General features: G+C 42.0%; 1 protein-coding gene and 1 long non-coding RNA gene across 31 annotated transcripts in view; both read left to right on the top strand.

The window, feature by feature from the left end:
- Positions 1-15,915, top strand: part of LOC127004981 (period circadian protein-like) — a 141,040-nt gene that overhangs the window by 96,970 nt on the left and 28,155 nt on the right. The window lies entirely within an intron of this gene.
- On the top strand, positions 6,138-11,504 carry LOC127004983 (uncharacterized). The gene is made up of 2 exons (XR_007758184.1): positions 6,138-6,201; positions 11,425-11,504. It is a non-coding gene; the product is annotated as an uncharacterized LOC127004983 (long non-coding RNA).

The raw sequence follows: 15,915 nt of genomic DNA, 5'->3' as shown, positions 1-15,915 counted from the left end.
AGGAGGAGGAAGTGGATAAAGAAGAAATCAGGGATGAGGATGAGGGAGGAGGAGGAAGAAGAAAGCAAACAGGGACAAGAAGGAGGAAGAGGAGGAGGAGGAGGAGGAAGGGGATAAAGAAGTAATCAAAGCAAATAAGCAATGAGGAAGAATGAGGAAAATAAAGAGGAGGAGAGAGGAGGAGGAGGAGGAGGAAGCAAGAAGGGGAGGGAAGGGAGACGGGCCAACAGATTATTTAACTATAGAATGAGATAACACACACACACACACACACACGTGGCCCGCGGCGCACATAAACGTGACTGGAGGAACAAAACATCAAACTCCCATCTCTCTCTCTCTCTCTCTCTCTCTCTCTCTCTCTCTCTCTCTGGTTTATTTTATTTATTTGATGTCTTTTTTTTTGTGTGTGTGTGTGTGTTTGAGTGTCTCTCTCTCTCTCTCTCTCTCTCTCTCTCTCTCTCTCTCTCTCTCTCTCTCTCTCTCTCTCTCTCTCTCTCTCTCTCTCTCTCTCTCTCTCTCTCTCTCTCGTGGCGAGAATAAGACAGAGATCATTAAACAGACGTGTGTGTGTGTGTGTGTGTGTGTGTGTGTGTGTGTGTGTGTGTGTGTGTGTGTGTCCTTGACCTATGAAGGCACGTTGCGTTCAGACAGTACACACACACACACACACACACACACACCCACCTGTAAAGGAACGCCGGTGCACTTATTGGATTGTGTAGAAAAGCTCCTCCTCCTCCTCCTCCTCCTCCTCCTCCTCCTTCTTCCTCTTTTTCTTCTTCTTCTTCTTCTTCTTCCCACGCATAAGCTTTCATAAGTCTGTTGCTTGTGATTTGATTAGAGAGAGAGAGAGAGAGAGAGATTCTTCTTATCCACATTCTTCTCTTGTTTCCTCATTTTTCTTTCGTTCCAATTTTCTCTTATATTCTCTCCTCTCTTTCTCATATTTTTTTACTCCTTCTGTCCTCTCTTCTCCCTCCCTCTTCACTTCTCTCTCTCTCTCTCTCTCTCTCTCTCTCTCTCTCTCTCTCTCTCTCTCTCTCTCTCTCTCTCTCTCTCTCGTTTTCTCGTATCTTCTTTCCTTAATATTTACTCCTTACTCTTATCATCTCTTTCTTTATTCCTCGCCTCTCTTCTCACGTTTCCTACTTTTCCTTTCCTTTTTCATATCATTTCTTACTCTCCTTTTCTCTTCCCTTTCTCTTTCTTCCTTTTCTCTGTTTTCCTTTTCTCTTTCTTCCTTTTCTCTTTCTTTTTTTTCTTTCTTCCTATTCTCTTCCTTCCTTTTCTTTCTCACCTTTTCTTAATTCTCTTTCCTTCCCTCTCCTCTTCTCTTCTTCACTTCCCTTTCTCCTCTTCTCTCTTAGTTTTTCTCCTCTGCTTTTTCTCTTCTTTGTGTAAGGTGCGTGAGGCAGGTCAGGCAGGTGTGCGGGGGGGTCAAGTGAGGCAGGTAACGAGGGGGGGTTGAGGCAGGTGAGGGTCGCATCCTTGAGCCAGGTAACCAAGGGGGGGGCCGGGGGAGGGCGGTGCAAGGGGGGGTGGGGGGGAAGCTCACCTTATGACGCTTACAAACAATGGCGGCAAGACTCACGATCCACTCCTCCTCCTCCTCCTCCTCCTCCTCCTCTGCTTTCTCTTCCTCCTTCTCTTTCTTCTTCTTATTGTTATTGTTATTTTTATATTTCTTCTTTGTCTTTTTTTCCTTCTGCTTCTTCTTCTTCTTTTTATTATTATTAGTATTATTTTTCTTCTTCTTCTTCTTCTTCTTCTTCTTCTTCTTCTTCTTCTTCTTCTCCTTAGTTGAGCTTGTTTTTGCAGTCTTATCCCTCTCCTCTCCTCTCCCTCCCTCTCTTCCTCCCTCCTTTCCTCCTCTCTCCATTTTTTTTCCTCCTGTCCTCTTCCTCCTCCTTCTTTTTCCTCCTCTCTTTCTTTCTTTCTAGTTTTCTTCTTTTCTTTCTTTCTTTCCATTCTCCTCTCCTTTCTTTCTCTTCTCTTCTCCCTTTCTTTCTTTACCGTTTGTTGTTGTTCTCTTTCTCATTCTCTCTTCTCCCTTCCTTCCTTTTTCTCTCCTTCCATTTTATCCTTTTTCCTTTCCTCTCCTTATTTCTCTTCTCTCCTCATAACAGTGAAGAGAGAGAGAGAGAGAGAGAGAGAGAGAGAGAGAGAGAGAGAGAGAGAGAGAGAGAGGAGGAGGAATACATAGGAATACATAGAAATACATAGGAAAAACAGACACCAGAAAATAAAAGTAAAGAGAAAAGAAAGAGAAAGTGTGTGTGTGTGTGTGTGTGTGTGTGTGTGTGTGTGTGTGTGTGTGTGTCCATTCACGTTGTCGAAGGGAGACTGTCACCTTTATCCTCCCCTCCCCTCCCCCCTTTTTCCTCCCCTCCCTTTCCTCCCCTCCCTCTCTTTTTTCCTCCTCTCTGGTCGGTCACTCTATTTCTGACACTTCCAACTCTGTACACGTGATCATCCCTCCCCCCCCCTTCCCTCCTCTCCCCTTCCCTCCCTTTCCACTTTTTCCTCTTCTCCCCTTTCCTCTTTTTTTTTCCCATTTTTCTTCGCTCTTTTTTCCCTTTCTCCCTCTACTTCCTTTTTCCTCTAATTTCCCTTTTCTCTCCCCTCCTCTTCCTCTTCCCTCTCCTTTCCTTCCGTTTCCCCTTCTCCCTTTCCCTCCCTTTCCTCCTTTTCTGCCCTTCCCTTCCCCTCCTTTTCCCTTTTCTTCTCCTTTCCTCCTTCCTTCCTTTCCCTTCTTCTCCTTCCCCTTTTCTCCTTTCTTCATTCCCCTTCCTTCCTTTCCCTTCTCCTTCCCCTTTCCTCCTTTCTTTATTTCCCTTCCTTTCCGTTCTTTTCCTTCCCCTTTCCTCCTTTCTCTATTCCCATTCCTTCCTTTCCGTTCTTTTCCTTCCCCTTTCCTCCTTTCTCTATTCCCCTTCCTTCCTTTCCGTTCTTTTCCTTCCCCTTTCCTCCTTTCTCTATTCCCATTCCTTCCTTTCCCTTACCCTTTCATCTCCCCCTTCTCTTCTCATCCTCCTGTGACCCCCTTCTCTTTCCTTCCCATCCCCCTCCTTCCCTCTCTTCTCCTCCCCTCTCATTCACGACCCATGTTTCTCCCTTCTCTCTCTCTCCCCTTTCTCTACCCTACTGACCTTCTTTTCTCCCTTCCTCCTTTTTATCCCTTTCACCTTCCCTTTCTTCCCTTCTTTTTTTTCCTCTCCCCCTTTCCTCCTTCCCTTCTTTTACTTCGCCCATCTCACCTCCTCTCCTCTTCCTCCTCCTCCTTTTTCCTGTCTATCAAGCGGTCCCTATCTCCATTTGTCTGTCTGTCTATCTGTCTGTCTGTCTGTCTGTCTCTTCATATATTTTGACCTATATTCTAATCTCTTGCCTTTCGCTGTTATCTTTTTTTCTTTCTTTCTCTTAACCTTTGCTTTATCTCCTTCACCTTTTCCTTTTTTTTTTATCTTTTGCTTAATCTCCATTCCTACACTGCCTCCTCCCTTTCCTTCCCTTTCCCTTCCTTCGCCTTCCTTTCCTTTTCTCCCCTCTGCGCTTTCTTTCTTTTCCTTCCTTCTCTTCCATTTCTTTTGTTTTGTTTTCCTTTCCTTTCCTTTCCGTTTATCTCCTTCCTTTCCCTTCCCCTCCCTTCCCATCCCATCCCTTTCTCTTTCCCATCCCTTCCCTTCTCTTCTCTTACTTTCCTTTTCACTTATCCCCTCCCCTTCCTCTCTCTCTCCCTTTCCCTTTACTCCCCTTTCCCTCCCTTTTCCCTTCTCCTCTTCCTCTTCCCCCACTCTCCCTTTCTTCCTATATCATATCGTACAATAGCAGTAATAGTAGTAGTAATAGTAGTAGTAGTAATAATAATAATAATATTGATAATGTCAGGCATATCTTCTTGCAGACGTTACCTCACCCGGCATCCTTCTACTTATTGCATACCTGTTCACACCTGGCTGGGGTTCCCGGGGTGACTGAAAAGGATTCCTGAGTGCGGGGGGTGGGAGGGAGGGAGAGGAGGGAGGAAGAAGGAAAGTGAACAACTGGAGAGAGGAAGGAGGAAAAGACAGAGAGGAAGAGAGAGATGGAATGGAGAGGAAGAGAGAGGGGAAAGGAGGAGAGATATAATGAGGAGAGAGAAAGGGTGGAAAGGGAGGAAAAGGAAGGAGGAAAGGGAATGGAGGGAAGAGAAGGAAAGGGAAAGAAAGGAAAGAATCAAGGTAAGAAAATAGAGGAAAAAAGAAAGGGAAAAAGGAGAGGAAGAGGGGAAAGGAAGGAGGAGAAAGAGGGGAATGGTGAGAGATGGATTAACGTAAGAGAGAGAGAGAGAGAGAGAGAGAGAGAGAGAGAGGAGAAATAAGAGAAGGGAAAGGTGAGAGATGGTTTAAGGTTAGAGAGAGAGAGAGAGAGAGAGAGAGAGCATAAAAATCTTTCTTATTCGCGACTTTACGACATTTTTCCACCTGGTCACAAAACCCTTTAAAGTTTAGCAAAAAGAAAGAAAAAAAAAAAAACAGGTAGGGAGGGAGAGAGAGCTCAGCGTCACGGACATGCTCCAACACGTCACGCACCTGCCGGAACACGTCACACACACACACACACACACACACACACACACACACACACACACACACACGATGCAATATAGGACCTTGCAGAACCTTTTTTCCTCCTCCTCCTCCTCTTCTTCTTCTTCTTCTTCTTCTTCTTCTTTCTTCTTCTCCTTTTTCTTCTTCTTTTTCTCCTTCATTTTCTTTTTCGTCTTCTTTTTCGTTCTTTCTTTCTTCTTCTTCCTCCTCTTCTTCCTCTTCTTCTTCTTCTTCTTTTTTTCTTCTTCTCCTTCTTCTTCTTTTTCTTTTTCTTTTTCTCCTTCATTTTCCTTTTCTTCTTCTTTTTCGTTATTTCTTTCTTCTTCTTTTTCTCCTTCATATTCTTTTTCTTCTTTTTTTTTCGTTATTTCTTTCTTCTTTTCTTCTTCTTCTTCTTCTTCTTCTTCTTCTTCTTCTTCTTCCGGGTTTTCTTCTCTCCCTGTTAAGTTTTCCCTCCGACTCCTCTTTTATTTTTTTCCTCCAACTTATTCTCTCCCTTTCCCTTCCTCTCTCCCTTACTTCTACTTCCTCCTCCTCCTCCTCCTCCTCCTCCTCCTCCTCCTCCTCCTCCTCCCCCCCTCATTTTCTTCCCCTCCTCCTCGGCCGCACAAACACTCGAGAAATAATAAGGAAAACAACCAAAACAAGATAAAAAACAAATAAAAATCTAGTACCATTATTTTTTCTTTTTTTTCGCCGTCCCACGCTCATCAGATCCACTTCCTTTTGCTCTTCTTTTCTTTCTTTTTTTCTTTTCTTGCTGACTACCTTCATTCCTTCTTCTCCATTTTTTCTTCCCCCCCTTCCTTCCCTTCCTCACTTCCTTTACTTATTTTTCCCTTCTATTCACTTCATTTCCTTTCCCTCCCTTCTCATCTCCTCCCCTTTCCCTCCTCGCCTCATCTTTCTCTCCCATTCCTCCTTCCCTTCTTCGCCTCTATCCTTCCATTCTTTCCTTCTTTCTTTCTCTCCCTCTTCTCTTCTTTTCCTTTCCTTTTTCTTACCTCTGACTCTTTCCTTTCCTCTCCTTTCCTTCACTTCTTCCCTCCACTCTTTCCTTCTTTCTTTCCCTTTCCTTACCTTTCTCCTCCTTGCCACTTTCCTTCTTTCCCTCCCTCCCTCCCATCTTTCCTACCCTTCTATCCTTCCTTTCACCTTTTTCTCCCTTCTTTCCTCTCCTTCCCTCTTTTCTTCCCTAATTTCCCCTCTTCCCCTACTTCACTCCCCTCTTTTCCTCCCTTTTTCTTTTCCTTTCCTGCCAGCTTTGGGGAGGAGCCTTCGCCTTTGCTGTCCTTCACCTTCCACCTTTGATTAGATAGTTAGTGTAGCTTGTCACAAACAGCCTCGTAAGGACCAGCTGGTCTGCTGTTGTTTGTTCTTCCTTTGTGTTTCTTTGTGTTCGTTCCCTTCATCTCCCCTCTCCCCCCTCATTCATCCCCACCACCCATGATCTCCCCACCCCCACACTAACCACCCTTCTCCCCCTCTCTCCCCCAGCCGTGACCATGGAGGAGCAGGAGCAGGCCATCGACGACGCCAAGAACCCCGGCCAGCAGGAGTCCGCCTACGGGTCCCTTGAGTCATCCTCCCAGGGGCCCTCGCAGAAGAGGTAAGAGAGAGAGAGAGAGAGAGAGAGAGAGAGAGAGAGAGAGAGAGAGAGAGAGAGAATTACATAGATAACCAGACCACACAGGCCCTAAGGCCCAAACTAGGTGGTCTGTCTTAAACCTAAGTTACAGTTGTTATGCGGCCACCATGGCGTTGAAACTGACCTAGTGAACATTGAGATGGAGGAGATAGCGGTCAAGATTATTCTTAAACGATGCAATCGAGTTACACTGTACCGCTGATGGTGGTAATCTGTTTCAATTTCGAACGACAGCATTAGTGAAAAAGAATTTTGTGCACTCTGAATGAACTTGTCTACATTTGAGTTTAGCGCCATTATTTTTCGTTCGCGTCGGATCATCCATCACAAACAGCGTGGTCGGATCCACGTTGGTAAAACCGTTAAGTATTTAAAGCACTCGATCAGTTTTCCTCTTAGGCGGCGTTTTTCAAGAGGAAACAGGTTTAGATGCGACGAGAACGAGATAAAACGAGAGTGAGAGAAAGAAAGAAGCCACGTATAGCATAAACTTGTGCAAAGGCTGTTTCTTTCTTCTTCTGCTCCTCTATGTCAGTTCCCTCACTTGCCACACGCCACACAAAGAGCCATACACAACCATAGACGCCATACATTCCTTCCCGCCTACGCACTCCCTTTTTTCTTCTTCTTTTTCCTTTTTCTTTTTGTTTTCTCTTTTGCTCAACGTCCTTCCGTGACCTCGTTATCAGGGGTGGAGGTGAGGCCGCTTGTTCACATCCTTGTCTTGCTCTGCCTTGCCCTTCGCTTCCCTTCCCTTCCTTTCCCTTCCCTTAACTTTCCTTCCCTTCTTCTCCCTTATTTTTGCTTGACTTCCCTTCTCTTGTATTCCCTTCCCCTCCCTTGCTTTCCCTTCCATTCCCTACCTTTAACTTTCCTTCTCTTCCCTTCCCTTTGCTTAACTTCCCTTCTCTTGTATTCCCTTCCCCTCCCTTGCTTTCCCTTCCATTCCCTACCCTTTCCTTTCCTTCCCTTCCCTTACCCTTCTTTAACTTTCCTTTTCTTGTATTCCCTTCCCCTTCTTTCTATTTAACTTTCCTTCCTTTTTTTCTTTTTTTTCTCTTTATTTTCTACTGTTTCCCTTTCCTCTCTTTCCCACCATCTCACTTTTCTTTCCTTTCCATTAGTTTTCATTTCTTTATTTTTCTTCCCTTCCTTTATCTTTAACTTCCTATCATCTCCCTTTCCTTCCTTTCACTTATTTTTCTTTTCCATTTCTTTATTTTCCTATTTTCCGTTAATCTCATATCCTTCTCTTCCTTTCAATTTCCTTGGCTTTTCTTCCCATACCTTTCCATCCCTTCCATTCTCTTAGTTTCCTTTTCTTTCTTTTCCTCTCCACTCCTTTCTTCATTTTAATTTCCGTCCTTTTTCTACCTGCCTTTCAATTTCCTTTACATGCTTTTATTTTATTTTCCTTCCTTTCTTTTCCTCTCCTTTCCTTTCCTTTTCTCACCTTTTTTCTCCTCTTCTTTCCTCTCCTCTCATTTTCTCTCTCTGCCCTTCTTTACCCATCTCTTTACTATCACAACAATCTCTCCGTCAATTGTATGCTTTAATATCTTGGGAAATGCAGTTATATTCTGATGATGATGATGATGATAACCCTGAAAATAGAGGAGGAGGAGAAGGAGGAGTAGGAGGAGGAGGAATGAGAACAGGACGAGGACGTGATTGTATCCAAGTGCTCTTTTGAAAACACACACACACACACACACACACACACACACACACACACACACACACACACACACAGGCACCTGCTTCACGCCACAATGCTGGGTTGCGGGGAGGAGGAGGAGGAGGAGGAGGAGGAGGAGGAGGAGGAGGAAGGACAGGTGCTGGAGGTAGAGAAAAAAGGAGGTACAGGGGAAGAAGAAGAAGAAGAAGAAGAAGAAAATGAAGAAAAAATGAAGAAGGGACAGATGCTTAGAGGAGAAAGAAGATGAAGAAGAGGGAGAAGTAGGAAAAGAAAAAGAGGAAGAGTAAATAATAATAAGAAGAAGAACAGGTGCTTAGAAGAGGAAAAAGAAGAAGAAGAAGAAGAAGAAGAAGAAGAAGAAGAAGACACAATAGCCAAAAAAAAAAAAAAACGTTCCAGATCAAAAAGAGAAAATAGGGGAAGAACTTCTTGAGAGAGAGAGAGAGAGAGAGAGAGAGAGGGTCATTGCCTTCGGAGGGAGGGGTTATCCTGTCATCTTTAGCCACCTGTAAACCTATTGTGTGATTCTCTCTCTCTCTCTCTCTCTCTCTCTCTCTCTCTCTCTCTCTCTCTCTCTCTCTCTCTCTCTCTCTCTCTCTCTCTCTCTCTCTCTCTCTCTCTCTCTCTCTCTCTCTCTCTGATCCTCATCCTTCTTCTTTCTTTCTTATATCCGTTTAGAGAGAGAGAGAGAGAGAGAAAGGAAAGGGAAACGAAAGAGGGAGGGGGGTTACCTATTCTCAGGCAAGGTCAGCTTAATGAGACAAGGGAGGAGGAGGAGGAGGAAGAGAAAAAGAAAGAGAGAAAGAATGGAGGAGGAGGAGAAAGTAAAGAAAATGCAGTCGAAGAAAAAGAGAGAAAGAAAGAAGGAAAGAAAAAAAGGAGGAGAGAAGAAGGAAAGAGGAATTATGTAAGAAAAAAGACATAAAATAAAAAAGAGAGAAAGAAGGAAAGAAAAAGAGGAGGAGAGAAGAAGGATAGAGGAAATATGCAAGAAAAAAAGAAGAAGAAAAGAAAAACTAAAGAGAAAATGGAAATAAGAAAGAGGAGGAGGAAGAAGAGGAGAAAAAAATAAGGAGAATAAGATCTACAATGCGTGAAAGGATTAGATTGGAAGGTCAAGGAGGAGGAAGAGGAGGAGGAGGAGGAAGAGGCGAATGAGATAAAAGGAAAAACAAGAAGAAAAACAAGTAAAAAAAGAGGAAAAATTTATGATAATGATTATAATGTCGGTGAAGAGGAGGAGGAGGAGGAAGACCAGGAAGAAGGACGAGGAGGAGGAGGAGGAGGAGGAGGAGGAGGAGGACCAGGAACAAGAAGAGGAAGAGGAGGAGTAGGAGGTTAAGGAGGGAAAAAAAAGCAGAAAAAAAAGAAAATGTAGTGAACAGGTAAGAGAGAGAGAGAGAGCAATCAACAGGTGTTCAAAGCAAGGCAGGTGACATCATCATCATCATCATCATCATCAGTAATCCAGGTGTTAATATGCTCTAAGTCGTGTCAGGTAACAACTCGGGCAGGTAATTATGAGGCAGGACAGGTGAGAGGAGGAAGAAGAAGAAGAAGAAGAAGAAGAAGAAGAAGAAGAAGAAGAAGAAGAAGAAGAGTGGAAAGAAAAGGAATTACAGAGGAAGAGAAACAGAAGGAGAAGGAAGAGAAGGAAAGAAAAACAGGAGGAGAAACGGATAGAAGAAAAAGAGGAGATATAGGAGAAGGAGGAGGAGAAGGGAAATAGCAGAGAAATATAAACATAGGAAGGATGAGAAAGAAGAATAGGAGAGGAAAACGAGAAAGGAGGAAGAAGAGGAAGAGGAGAAGAAGGGGAAGAAGAGAAACTAGAAAAAATAGAAAGGAAAACAGAAAAAGAAGAAAGAAAAGTAGAAAAGGAGGAGATAAAGAGAAGAAGAGGAGGAAGAAAATAGGAAGGAAAACAGAAAAATGAGAAAGAAAAGGAGGAGGAGGAGGAGGAGGAGGAAAGAGAATTTACTACGAAGATAAATTGAAGGAGAATGAGAAGGAATGATTGAAGAGAAAAATTGAGGAGGAGAAAGAGGAAGATGACGAGGAGGAGGAGGAGGAGGAGATTAAATTACTCACCTTTGGTTTGTGTGTACTCATGTGTCGGTACATATGGCGTGTGTGTGTGTGTGTGTGTGTGTGTGTGTGTGTGTGTGTGTGTGTGTGTGTGTTATGCAACCGGCTTATCATGTGTATGGCTTCTAATGCTGATAAGGGCAAGACTTCATCACCACCACCAACACCACTATCATCATCACCACCACCACCACCTCCACCATCACCATCTGACATTACCTATCACTTTTTATTCTTCCCTTCCCATCCTTTTCTTTCCCTTACTTTCCTTTCCCTTCCTTTCCCCTCCCCTCCCTTCTCTTTACCATCAACCTTGACTTATATTTCTTGTCGGTCACCCATTCCCTTCCTCTTCCCTTCCTTCACCTCCCTCTTCTCTCTCTCTCTCTCTCTCTCTCTCTCTCTCTCTCTCTCTCTCTCTCTCTCTCTCTCTCTCTCTCTCTCTCTCTCTCTCTCTCTCTCTCTCTCTCTCCCTTCCCATCTCTTTTCTCTTCCCCTCTCCTCACTATCTTCCTCCCCTTCTCCCCTTCATCCTCTTTATCTCTTTTTTTCTTATTATTCTCTTTTATATAACAATCTCATTAACTACTAGATCCTTCTCTTCCTCCTCCTCCTCCTCCTCCTCCTTTTCTTCTTTTCTCACTTTTTTCATCCTTTTTGTTTATCTCATTTTCTTTTGACGCCCGTGTGTGTGTGTGTGTGTGTGTGTGTGTGTGTGTGTGTGTGTGTGTGTGTGTGTGTGTGTGTGTGCTTCATCAGCAACACCAACACCACCTTCACCACCACCACCACCACCACCACTACTACTACTACTACTACTACTACTACTACTACTACTACTACTACATTAACTTTTCACTATACTAAATTGCTGTAGTCGTCTCTTTTCCATCTTTTAGTAAACAAACAAACAAACTTGGGAGAGCGGTTTAGTTCGGGCTCGCACAAACAAATTTAGCAGACCATCTTTTTAACAATCCCACTATGTCTTTTCCCTGTTATTTCTTTTTCTCTTCCTTCTTCACAGCAATGCCTCACTATTACAATATCTTTCTCTGTGTTGGAAATTTAGCATACATCGTCTTTTTAACAATCCCACTATGTCTTTTCCCTGTTATTTCTTTTTCTCTTCCTTCTTCACAGCAATGCCTCACTATTACAACCTGTTTCTCTGTGTTGAAAATTTAGCATACATCATCTTTTAATCAAGCAATACCATAGTTACTGTTTCCTGTGATTCATCTTTCTCCAAGCACCCCTCTCACTACCATGTTTCTCTGTGTTGAAAATTTATCATACATCATCTTTTTAGCAATACCATAGTTACTGTTTCCTGTGATTCATCTTTCTCCAAGTATTCCTCCCTAACCCGTGTCTTTTCTTTTTCTCCTCCACAGCAGTTACAGCGGAAGCAAAAGTCTCAACAGCGGGTCCAGCCACAGCAGCGGGTTCGGGGATAATGCTGACTTCAGGTGTGTGTGTGTGTGTGTGTGTGTGTGTGTGATTGCTAGCTCCTACGTATTGGTTTATTTGATTCTTTGTCATTATTACAATTGATAAAGCTGTAGTCAGTTAGTATGTATATTGGTAAGTTTGAAATTCACTGTAGTCAATCAGTCAGTCAGCCAATCAATATATTTGTCATTTAAGAGGTAGTCATTCATTTAGTGAGTCAGTGTGTCAATCACTTGATAATCTCAACACCAGGCAAGGGGCAGACATGTTATGTAATCGATTACGATTACTTCATATTTTCACGATTACGATTACAATAAAATTTGGTGTAATCGATTACGATTACATGATGTATTAATCGTGATTACAATCGTGACTTCAGGAAGGACTGAAAGGTGAACTTGCAAATTTCATACACATGCACCATACTGAATATTTAATTGGTTGAATTACTACAGATATTTAGAGTAGCTACATACTTGCTGTACGAGAAACGATTAACTAAAACTTTGCTAATGTAATCGCAAAAGTAATCACGATTGCGATTACATTTTTAATGTATTCGATTACGATTACTAAAAAAATAAGAGGGTAATCGATTACTTGAAAAACTGTAATCGATTGTAATCGATTACGATTATCCCATGTCTGCTCAACACAGTTATGACATTTTTCTAATTTATTTTTCCTCATGTTATTCCTGTCTATATCCTTACTCCCTTTCCTTCCTTCCTCCCTCCCCTTCCTCCCCCCCCCTTCCTTCCTTCCTTCCTATCTCCTTGCCTTCTCTCCCACAGTAGTGAAAACAGACTCAAGGAGACCAAGCACAAAGACCACAAGCGGAAGAAGGTCAAGGAGAAGACGGAGAAGAAGGTAGAGAAGGCGGAGAAGCTAGCCAAGGAGGAGAAGAAGGAGAAGGAGAAGACGAGGGCGGGCCAGGACCACCATGACCCCCATATGGCCAGCGAGACAGCGAGCAGTAAGGGCCGATCAGGGTTACGTTTTGGGTGTGGGTGTTATTGTAGAGGTTTTCGTTTAGGTTAGGTTAGTGTGTTTTGGTATGTGTGTGTGTTTGTTTTTCTTTGTTAATTATGTCATCCTCCTCTTCCTTATCTTTCCTCTTTATTTCTTTCCTTTCATCTATCCTTTCCTCCTTCTCTTCCTTCACTTTCAACCTCCTTCTCCTCTCCCATCTCCCTTTCCTCTCCCTTCCCCTTCCTTCACATGCCAATCCTCCTTCCTCTTGTTAATGTTTTTCTTTTCTTGTACTTCTTAATTCTTGTGTTTTATGCTTGTTTTTCTTCTTTTATGGCCTGGTTTGTGTGTTTTGATTGTGTGTGTGTGTGTGTGTATTTCTTTGTTTTTTCTTATTGAGTTTCTTTGTTTTCTTGAATGTTTTTTTCTTTTACATTCCTGATTTTAATGTCTTTGCATTCTCTTGCATGTTTTTTGGTTTTTGAGTTTCTTTTTTTACTGATAATGTTAGTATGCTGTTTTTCTTTCTCTGCTTGAGTTTTTTTTATTTATTTTATTTATTTTTTTCTTTTACTCCTTTTTTTTCTAAAGGTATTGTGTTTTTTATGCCTGCTTTTCTTTCCTCTTCTTGTTATTTTGGTCAAATGATGGTGTTTTTTGCCTGTTTTTCTCTTCCTTTACTATCCATTAGTATTTTTAGCATTTATATTTTCCTTGTATTTCTGAGCCTTTACTTTCCATTGGTATTTCTAGCATTTATATTTTCCTTGTATTTCTGGGCCTTTACTTTCCATTGGTATTTCTAGCGTTTATATTTTCCTTGTATTTCTGGGCCTTTACTTTCCATTGGTATTTTTAGCGTATATATTTTCCTTGTATTTCTGGGTATTAACATTGTTTTTGTGTGTGTGTGTGTGGTGTCAGTAGTTCCATATATAGATGTATTTTTGCACACACACACACACACACACACACACACACACACACACACACACACAAGGGTATCAGAAGCTCCAGTCTATATCCATGGCTTTTATCCCTCCTCTTTTTCTGCCATTCTCTTTGTTTTCATATCCCAACCATTTCATTCAGTTTTCTTCTTTTCCTCTTTTTCCATTCCTCTTTTTATGCTTTCTTCTTTTCCTCTTCCATTTTTATTTTTATGCCCTTTTTTTCTATTTTCTTCTTTCACTCTTTTTCTTTTCATATCCCAACCATTCCATTCAGTTTTCTTCTTGTTTTCCTCTTTTTCCATTCCTCTTTCTATGCTTTCTTCTTTTCCTCTTCCATTTTTATTTTTATGCCCTTTTTTTCTATTTTCTTCTTTCATTCTTTTTCTTTTCATATCCCAACCATTTCATTCAGTTTTCTTCTTGTTTTCCTCTTTTTCCATTCCTCTTTCTATGCTTTCTTCTTTTCCTCTTCCATTTTTATTTTTATGCCCTTTTTTTCTATTTTCTTCTTTCATTCTTTTTCTTTTCATATCCCAACCATTTCATTCAGTTTTCTTCTTGTTTTCCTCTTCTTCCATTCCTCTTTTTATCCTCTCCTCCTCTTCCTTTTCTTCCTTCACTCTTAACTTCCCCTCCTTTGCCCATCTCCACCTGTCCCCCTTCCCTTATTCCTTCCTTTTCATCTTCCTCTTCTCTTCCTCTTCCTAGACTGCCTCAGCTTATTCTCCTCCTTCTTCTCTTCTACACCCTTCACATTACCTCATTCCTTTCCTTTCCTTCTCTCTCTCCTCTTCCTTCACTAAACCCACTCTTCCTCGCCACCCCCGCCAGGCATTGCCACGGGGATGGAGGAGGGCGGCTCGGCGTTCAACTGCCATAGCAACGACGGGGATGAGCGAGCCGACCAACCCAACCTCGTGTACACCCAGGCCCTCAACTACATCAGGAAGATCAAGGAGCGGTCTGCCGAGCAAGGTGTGTACTCATGTGCTTGTATATATGTTTATTTACCTTTTGTTATCATTTTTGAGGGTGGATTAAGGGGATATGGAAGATGATTGAAGGGTAGGATAATAATAAAAAGAAAGTCCTGCATTGTACTATTCTATAAAGGAAAATAAGGAATGTATTGATCTTTTTTTAGTGTTAGGTTTGCGAGGGGAGGGTTAGGGAAAGGTAGGTACAGAGGAAAGTTGAATGGCAAAATGATCAAAAAATATAAATTCTGTATCACATTGATTATAAGATTGCTTTCAGTCTAGTTCTGTCATCATCATCTTCCCCCAGTAACCAGGACCTCCTCTCTTCGTCATCATCATCATTATCTACATTATTATCATTGTTATCTTCTTCATTGCTATCTTCACCACCATCATCATCATCATCCCTCAGTAACTAATTAGGACCTCCTCTCTTCATCATCACCTTAATCATTGTTATTTGCCATCTTCTACATTAGCAGTATCTTCATCATTGAGATCTTTTTCATCATCATTGTTTTCTTCATCCTTTTCTTCCATCGGTAACCACGGCCTCCCTTCTCTCTTCCCTCGTCAGGTGTTCTCTTTGCCAGTCCCGAGTTGGTGCAGCTTCCCCGCGACACTCACGACATCGCTGCCTTCCTCAAGAGCTTCAAGAGTACCGTGAGTAGCCGTGATTGTGCCTCTTTATTGCCTCTTCACTCCTCTTTAGTCCTCTTGTATTTGTGTTTTGCTTTGATGTTTTATTTCCTCATCTTTTTTTTTGTTTGGTTTATTTTTTCTGTTCTTGTTTTATCCTTTCCCTTCTCTTATTTTCCTTCTTTTTCTTACGTTTTTCCCATTTTGTTTTTTTTATCCTTTTCTTCATTTGTTTTTTTTGTTTCCACTTTTCTTGTTTTGTTTCTTTTCCTAGTTTTTCTTACTCTCTTATCTCATTTTGTTTTGATTATTTAGTCTTTTTTTTTATAACTTTTACTTTCTACTCTTCTTCTTCCCTTCTTGCTCTTTCCTCTATCTGTCCCTCCTTTCCTATTCCTCTTTCTCCCTCCCTTTCCCTTCTCTTCCTCTCCTATCCTTCCTTTCCTTCCCTTTTCCCTTTCTTTCCTTCTCTCCTCTCCTTCATCCCTCCCTCCCTTACCCATCTCTCTTCCTTTTCTCTCCTCCCTTTCTTTCCCTTGTCCCTCTTCCTCTTTCTTCCCTTCTTCCTCATTCTCCCTTCCTTTCATCAGTAGGCTAAAAATATGCATAGTTTCCCTTTTATCTTTCAAGTACACATCCTTCTCCTTTGACAACCATATATAACGCGATGCCTCCTCAATCCCTTTTCAATATGGTAACAATGCGATTTCGTTTATTGATTCTACTTCCTCCTCTGTGCTGGCGATACTGCTGAGGCTATTTCTCTCTCTCTCACTCGCTCGCTCTCTCGCTCTCTCTCTCGCTCTCTCTCGCTCTGTTGTGTGGTGTGATAGTGATTAGTTTCCTTCACATTCTTCTGTTTGTTTTCATTGTAAGGTTTTCAAGT

Source organism: Eriocheir sinensis, chromosome 29, assembly GCF_024679095.1.
Source record: "Eriocheir sinensis breed Jianghai 21 chromosome 29, ASM2467909v1, whole genome shotgun sequence".
Classification (NCBI taxonomy): Eukaryota; Metazoa; Arthropoda; class Malacostraca; order Decapoda; family Varunidae; genus Eriocheir; species Eriocheir sinensis.
The sequence above is the reverse complement of the archived record's forward strand: the minus strand, read 5'-3'. Positions and strand labels throughout refer to the sequence as shown.